Raw genomic sequence first — 8,769 nt, 5'->3', positions numbered from 1 at the left:
AGAAAGAGGAAAAGAGAAAAAGAAAGAAAAGGAAAAGAAAGTCAAACGCGAGATTCGATTTGCCGTTCACTCGTCCGTCGCATCCCAGCTTCAGTTAATGCCACGCAGGCAGTCATCTCTCATGGTCACGGCATGACTAAACCGCAGCACGCATCACTCCACTCACCCTCTCCGACCGCTTTCCGCTTTCAACGCGACAGTCACGCTAACTCGACGCAGGTATAGTGCAAACATACAAATGGCTCGTCTTCAGGGCGGTCGTGTTCCACCTGGTATTCCTCTCCTTTCACAGCAAATCTCAAATCTGCTGCCGCGTTTGCACATTGTCGTACCTCGCCCAGCAGATATGGGAGCTTTCGCCACGGGTCACGTTCTCAATCTCCAGTCGTAATCCGTGGGAAGTACGTGTCTCGGTTCAACGGACACATGGTTAGAAAGCGTGGCTCGCTTTCCACTTCATTTGCGCATAGTCTGTCTTCTCTCAGGATTCAGGTCCGCCCATGTCGACCTTCTCGATGGCGAGACCGTGCTCACCGAGTCCGTACCTAATTAAGATTTTATCTCTGCTACTCACCCGTCAACTGCATTGTTTCTCCCGTCATTTAAGTCTTAAGATTCTACTCTCACTCCAACTGCCACGTCGGTCCGACCATACTAACTCTATGCTTGTGCTCCTCCTGTCCAGCTACCTGCTCGGCGATCTTCAGGGAAACGAGCACTGTTCACGCATGCGGGAAGGCCAGGTTCCCGGCTAGGCCTCAACACGGACCCCCACCGAGCTGAACTCGTCAGCCATCCACCGCAGTCTAATCCCATCAGCAGCCATGCACTGCAGCAGCTAAACTCAGCCGACAGCCACGCACTGCGACAGCTGGGCTCGGTCGGCGGCCATGCACTGCGGCAGCTGGGCTCAGTCGGCAGCCGCGCACTGCGGCAGCTGAGCTCAGTCGGCAGCCATGCACTGCAGCAGCTGGGCTCAGTCGGCAGCCATGCACTGCAGCAGCTGGGCTCAGTCGGCAGCCACGCGCTGCAACAGCTGGGCTCGGTCGGCAGCCATGCACTGCAGCAGCTGGGCTCAGTCGGCGGCCACGCACTGCGGCAGCTGGACTCAGTCGGCAGCCATGCACTGCAACAGCTAGACTCGGTCGGCGGCCATGCACTGCAACAGCTGGACTCGGTCGGCGGCCACGCACTGCAACAGCTGAACTCAGTCGGCAGCCACGCACTGCGGCAGCTGGACTCTCCGGCAGCCATGCACTGCACCGGCTGGGCTCGACGGCCATGCGCCGCAACGTCTCAGCTGCGCCGTGATGTCTAAACCCATAGGCAACCACCCACTCAACGTCTCAAACCACTCACCTTAAGCCACAACCTATTCACAGCCTCCGTTGCTCGGAGAGATCAGGCCACCGTGCTACGCTCCCACTTCAGTTTTGGGGGGGAATTCCAAGCGGAATAGTTTCCCGCAGTCGGTCATATCATTATTAATAATTTCGGTTCCACGTCCACTGCGTCAGCCATAGCCCAAGAACCTATGCTCGTCAAACCATTCCCCTCGGGTCTGCCGCGTTCGTCAAACATCACAACGCCCAGTTTTCGCTCGATGCCCAGAGATCCATGGCGTCTACTAGTCCGGCTGGTCAGGTACTGGTCAGGTACCTCTCCTCCGTGCTCCTCCCCCTCCACGTTAAGACCAGTTTCTTCCCTGCTACTGCGGAGACCGTCCTCCTCCTCGGCCGTGAATGCCGGACACTTCCGCCCCACGGACATCCCTGGACGGGTGCTGCACCAGAACGTCTCCGTGGTACTCACCATCAACCAGGACGAGCTCATCACCAACGAGCGTCCGCACGGGCCACTACCAAGTATAACAGAGAAGATAGCAGCGAGGAGTATGAGACTAGCTGGTCACTGCCGCCGCCATCAAGAACTCCCGGCCAAGGCCACAAGATGTGGTCTCCCTCCTGTCCGCTACTCCAGCCACCCCCTGAGAATCGGAGCCGCCACCACCGCTGCTGCCAGCGGCGTCTCCGTCCTGACCCTGCAGGCCCTGGGCCGCTGGTCGTCCTCCGCCTTCTCCTCCTACGTCAGACCTTCCTCCGCCTCCGTGCTTGATGCCCAGAAGTCCATGGCGTCTCCCAGCGCGGTACCTACATTGACTGGTGGATGTGTCCGGTGGCGGGTACCTCCTCCTCTGCCCACTTCTAAACATGTTCTCCCTCTCCAGGACGCCCACTCACTTCCTCCAAAACGACGGTCGACCCGTCCTCCGGCCACGCGGGCCTCCTCCGTCGGGAGTCTTCCTCCAAAACGACGGTCGACCCGTCCTCCGGCCACGCAGGCCTCCTCCGCCGGGAGTCTTTCTCCAAAACGACGGTCGACCCGTCCTCCGGCCACGCGGGCCTCCTCCGCCGGGAGTCTTCCTCCAAAACGACGGTCGACCCGTCCTCCGGCCACGCGGGCCTCCTCCGCCGGGAGTCTTCCTCCAAAACGACGGTCGACCCGTCCTCCGGCCACGCAGGCCTCCTCCGTCGGGAGTCTCCCCGTCCCGCCAGGCGAATCAAATTCTCACTCACTGCCCTCTGTCGAGAGGACGCCTGCTATATAATCATTCCATTCACGTTTCATTCATGCCATGCTAATCAACCTTACTCTCATCCCAAACAGACTCCGCCGGCAAACGATTTCCGGCCAACCATCCAGAGGCTCGCTAACCATCGGGCTGTTCGCCTACCAACCATACCTACTAACCATTCTCCCACAAGCCCCTTCCGCGAAGGCTCCCATGTCGGCGGCACCAGCCGTCGTGAGGCTCCAATGGCGCGGGGCCTTCCTCACTCTCCCACGGATCCCTTCTCGCTAAAGGCCCCGGCTCGTCGAGGGAATCTCTCCAACATCGTTTGTATAGTCCCTTCCAGGTAAACCTTAATTTACTCCTTCCTCCAGAATTTTGCACCATTCCTCCAGGCGCGCACTATTTAATTCCTTTTGGGGGGCAGGCTCAAGAGCCCCCCTGCCTCCGCCAGGCAGGATCCGAGCCGAGGCTCTGGCCCGTCTCCAGGGGGCCTGCGCCAAAGCCCTTCCACTGTCACCTCCTCATCATACCGTCATCATTCCGTTATCATTCTGTTATCATACTGTCAGTCACTTCTCTGTCCATTCACTCAATCCCAGCTCCAAACTGTAATCAATTCATCTGCAATAAATCTCACCTCCAACCTCCGCCCTCCGTCTTAAGTGTAAGCTCGTTAAGAGTTGAAATGTTAGTCTTTGACGAAAGTTCAACTTAGAGCTGTAACGCTCCATCATTCGTCTGCTCCAATCAGATCTACGTTACCTTGTCCGCGCCCCTTTATAAACGCTCCGCATTTCCCATCACTCATCTGTGCTCTCGTTCAGGTACCCGCCACCTCCCCGACGACCGCCCAGCAGCAGGCTCCACCAGGTCGGCCCCAGGGGGGCAGGCTCAAGAGCCCCCCTGCCTCCGCCAGGCAGGATCCGAGCCGAGGCTCTGGCCCGTCTCCAGGGGGCCTGCGCCAAAGCCCTTCCACTGTCACCTCCTCATCATACCGTCATCATTCCGTTATCATTCTGTTATCATACTGTCAGTCACTTCTCTGTCCATTCACTCAATCCCAGCTCCAAACTGTAATCAATTCATCTGCAATAAATCTCACCTCCAACCTCCGCCCTCCGTCTTAAGTGTAAGCTCGTTAAGAGTTGAAATATTGTATAAAATACATATATGTAATGGTGTTTATTCATATATGAAAAGGATAAAGTACATATATGTTATGGTATATATTCATATATGAAAAGGATAAAGTACATATATGTAATGGTATTTATTCATATATGAAAAAGCTAAAGTACATATGTATTGTATACAATACATTATGTAATGGTATTTATTCATATAAGAAAAGGATAAAGTACATATATGTAATGGTATTTATTCATATAAGAAAAGGATACATCTCATATAATTAAAAACTACAGACATTGCATGGAACATGTAAGGATAATACAGTTTGCCATGTACTTACCTCATACATCGCATACACGTTGTTTACTTGTTTCATACATAATTCGCTTGATTCTCTTATATGAGGATTGTATGAAATGGGCCACTTTCAAGAGTTCACATATAAAATCTAGTATGTAACTTTACATGACATACATGTAAATGACATACATATAAAATGTAAATACTTACTATTGGAGGCAACAGGACAACATATATGTTTCATCTACTTTTTTTTTCCATATGGGTAGGACCTGCCACAGTGCATGGTGTCCGATTAGATCTTGAGCCACGTCATTGGAAAGATGGTCTAATGAAGCTAGTTAAAGGTACCTTGGACTGTAGGAGTCGTATATGGTCAGTACCTTGGCTCGTATGGGTTGAGGTGTGCTTGATCGTGATCGTCTACTGAAGGTCAAAGGTCTTGAATGTAGTCTTGAAGAGGTCTTTGTCCTGTATCCTGTGTCTTGAGTGCGTTGGTTGAAATCTGGGGAGGTCTGCTCCTTTTATTCTATTCTGCTGAACTGGTTTAGTCATCCTGTTGATGTGAGAGGTGTCGTCTTCTCTATGTATGTAGATCCAGCTGATGATGGATGTGTTGGTTTCGCTCCATATATGGAGATTCAGGTGATGAACAGTCAGTAATGTCGAGGTTAGTCAGCTCCATATATGGAGATCCAAGTAATATAGAATTGATGATGTCAGTTGTAGTACTAACTTGGCAGGTAAGTATGATAACCTGACAAACCATCAAGGTGATGTGAGAGCATTTGTAACACACTTTGAACTATTTATTCTTTGTAGCTTATCGGTTTCTAAACAACATTTTTCCCAGGGTAGCTTTTCCATAGTTCAAACCATTTCCATGGTGTCGTTGGTACTTTAAGGTAGATAAATGCACACTGTGACATGACTAAGAAGATGACAGCAGAATAATTGTTACAGTGGGAGTAAATAGCCAAACCCACCGCAGTCATGGGAATCCAAATGTGTTGCATTGGTCAGTTTTTAATGGACAGCCCTTTGAAGGGTTCAGAGGATTAGAATGGTGCTGTATGATTGTAGTCTTGAACAGAACATTGACTTGCAGGAGGGAAGCCAGGTGGGGAGGGCAAATGCCTGTCGCTCAGAAGATTCCTTCTGGGGGGTGAGGTGAGGATGATTGCTCAGTGGGTTGTGGAACTACAGTAGGAGGAATAGTGTGGAGCCTCCCAAATGTGTTAGTTGCTCACGGTGACACTACTCACTGTCAGTTAAAGGGATTTAGACCGGTGCAGGGTCACCAATGTACTAGGGCTGTCAAAGTTAACTTGATTAATCGCCATTAACTCATGGTTATATGTTAATCTAGATTAATTATTTTAATCACATAATTATTTATTTGAGCTATAGCCTACATATAGTTTAGGACAGCTCTCCATGTCTGTCAGCATGCTCCTTCCCAGCAAGCACAGTCAGGACCTGGACAAATTAGTGACGTCTCGATTGGGGCCAGATTAAGTCAAACCAAGTCCATCTGGCCCAGAATAGATCAACCGGTTTTCAACCAAAATAAATTCTGCCCACAGACATCTCTGGATTAATCAGAAAGAGTCTGATAGAGGCCAGATGAAACTAGTCAGATCTAGCCCAGAATAAGCTATATTATTTCAACTGGTGAAGACGTCCTGGAAATGACTAAAATATCATAATCATCATCATCATAACATCAACATGATGTAATTTGGCTTGCTGAGTTATGTTTGGCTGGTATTTGTTGTGGATTTCCATGATCAGATCTTAACAGTATAATCAGCCTATTGTTAATAGACAGAAATGTAGCTAAAAGGATAATACAAAAGTCCTTGTTTCAATTGTGGTCCTATTGGAATGGAACATTTTTTTTTTTTTTTTTTTTCCCATGTTACTTGAAGATTCTAGACAGTATTTGTCATTGTTCCAATAATAAACAGCAAGCAATTAAGCAAAGCATTTGCCTCCCTACCCCCATGTTGATAATACAGGTGTGCCAATATATCAATATATCGCAATACTTCCTCAATCAATACACCGTTACAGATATCGTGATATATCGTTCATGAAATTGGTCCAGGTTCATTTCACGTTATGCTTAGCATTTCAATGTGTCCATCTTATTTTGTTGCTTGTCAATTACATTGTCACTACCTACAGTATTTTAGTGATGCATTGATTAGTTAGTACGAGTATACCCATTGTGGACAGACAAGATGTGGACAGGTTGCGGTCAGTGATTTACTGTTTGGAGGAGGCAAGATTCATGTACTTATTGGCCAGTTTGTGATGCAAAATATTTTGTACGATTTTGGAATAAATACATAATTCCAAATTTTTGTTTGTCTTCTTCTTTCTTAACGTTTTTGCAATATTGCAATATATCGAACATCGTGATAGAGTTATCGGGCCTAATATCGCCACAGATATCATTGATAAAGATCTGTTTATGGTAGAATTAGAACAGATAAAAATATGCGGTTAATTTGTGATTAATCAGATTAAATATGTTTATCGATTGACAGCCCTAGTATAGAGCCCTCTCTATACACAGACAAATATGGCTGTGGCAGAAATAAAGTGAGGACCCCAGGACTGCTGGCATCAAGTGCTCGTCTACAGCCTCCCTGGGTGACAGCAGAGTGACTCCAGTATCAGGAAATGTAGAAGTGACAAAATTACCGGGAAGGGGGAAAAATTGAGGGAATGCTAATTGCTTCAACATTTGCCCTTTACAGTCTCTCCACCAGTGTCTTGATAAGACTGTATATGACATTCTTCGATGATCTTCAAAATAGTGTTTGCCTTTCTCTCTTTTTGGTCCACATCTGCATACACATATCCAATATGAAGGATGAGGGAAGACTTGAAAATAAATGAGGGATGTCATGGTGGCTAGATTCCCTTCATGGAGGACAAGTCTGTGCATTTGTGTAATGTGGGGAGACACTGTCCTTAACAGATGTGGGTCAGGAGGATCCAGGACCCAGGGGTGGTCTTTTAAATGGGTCCCAAAGACATGGAGTCCTACTTCAACAACATTAGAGTACAGTACCGAGTACAGTATTGCATCCCAGGACCCGCGGAGGCTGACAGGTTTGGGTCCTTTCTCATTTTAGTGAGTCTAAGGATGCAGGATGCTATTTGCATCACTGCTGAAGTATGCTGCAGCTTTAATTTGCCTTAGTTGGATCGCACTTAGTCTGGAACCTCCCCCTTGAGCTTTCCGCCATGGGTGACCCTACCAGGAGCAAAGCTCCAGACGGCATAGCTCTCAGGTTCATTGGAACTCACAAGCTTCTCCACCACTACAAGGTGGCGACCCGAGGAGAAGAAAAATTAAATGGAGAAGGAACATTAAATTAGGGTAATGGGTAGGTGAGGATTAAACATGGTCGTCCTGCCACGACACAGCACCGGCTGGCGAGTTAAAGAACTCAACAAAGGTCCTTCTCACAGCCCGAGCAACTTCACCTGGATCATTCTCAACAATCACCATTGGGCGGAGGGAATCGGGAGTGTCCTCTGCCACGTCGGAAGCAGATGACTGAAGGTGCCATCTGAGGAGGTTGTGCAGGACAGTGATGGCTCTCACAACCTTCTCTGCATTCTGAGGATTCAGCTGGATCACCGTGTGCAAGACGCGGAATTGTGAAGCCATCACACCAAAGGTCATCTCCACCATCATCCGTGCACGGGACAGACGATAGTTGAAAATGCTCTGGGAGTTGGTCTGGAGGTACCTTCCAGGGACTGGCCACATCATGTCCCGCCGCAGAGGAAAGGCTTCATCTGCCACGAAAACATAATGGGACCGGTCCCAGGTCCTCAGCGTTTGGGAGTGGTTCATCCTCAGGGAGGTTCAGTGTTCCGTCCCTTAGAGCTTCACCAAACGCTGATGCCCAGAGGATGCCGCTGTCGTTGGAACCGCCATAACCTCCCACATCGACCATGCGGAACAGGTAATTGGCATCTACAACAGCCAGAAGGACGATGGAATACTGGCCTTTGTAGTTGTAGAAACGGGCCCCCGAATGTCTGGGTGCCTGTATGACAACATGTTTGCCATCCAGTGCACCCACACAGTGAGGGAAGTTCCACTTCTGCTCAAAAACATTGGCTACAGCTTTCCACTCGTCCTTCGTCGGCACAGGCATCAACTCTGGTACCAAACACTCCCAGATGGCTTCAGCAACGGTAGACACAATCTTGATCACAGTGGATTTGCCTACACGGAAATTGTAAGCAATGGTGGCAAAAGAATCCCCATGCGTAAGGTATCTGAAATAGTATAGACAACAATCATCATGTTATAACACAAGCTAAACTCACATGTTACAAGTGTGGTTGCCTGGTTGGTAATGGGATTAAGGTTAATGACCCACAACTCCACTACATCTGAGGCAAATAATGTACATTTTGATCCACTACAATTATTTTACAACTTGAACCCCAGCATCCCAATTCAGAGAAAAAAGGTTTTCCAAAAAGAGTTGATCTACAAGCTCACTCACAATGCGTAGCAATGTCACGTGGTGTGAGTTTGGATAATGGCCATTTGCAGCAAAGACATATGGTGTAGAGGGGATAAAAGAACGCAATATACAGCTCCATCTCAATGAATTTGAATATTGTGTAAAACTTATTTTTCTTCCGTAATATAATTTAAAAAGTGAAACTTTCATATATTCTCAATTCATTGTGCATAAAGTGAAGTATTTAAAACCTTTTTT

Source organism: Protomyctophum parallelum (genome assembly GCF_964188405.1).
Source record: "Protomyctophum parallelum genome assembly, chromosome: 14".
In the NCBI taxonomy this organism is placed as follows: domain Eukaryota; kingdom Metazoa; phylum Chordata; class Actinopteri; order Myctophiformes; family Myctophidae; genus Protomyctophum; species Protomyctophum parallelum.
This window is presented reverse-complemented; position numbering follows the sequence as displayed.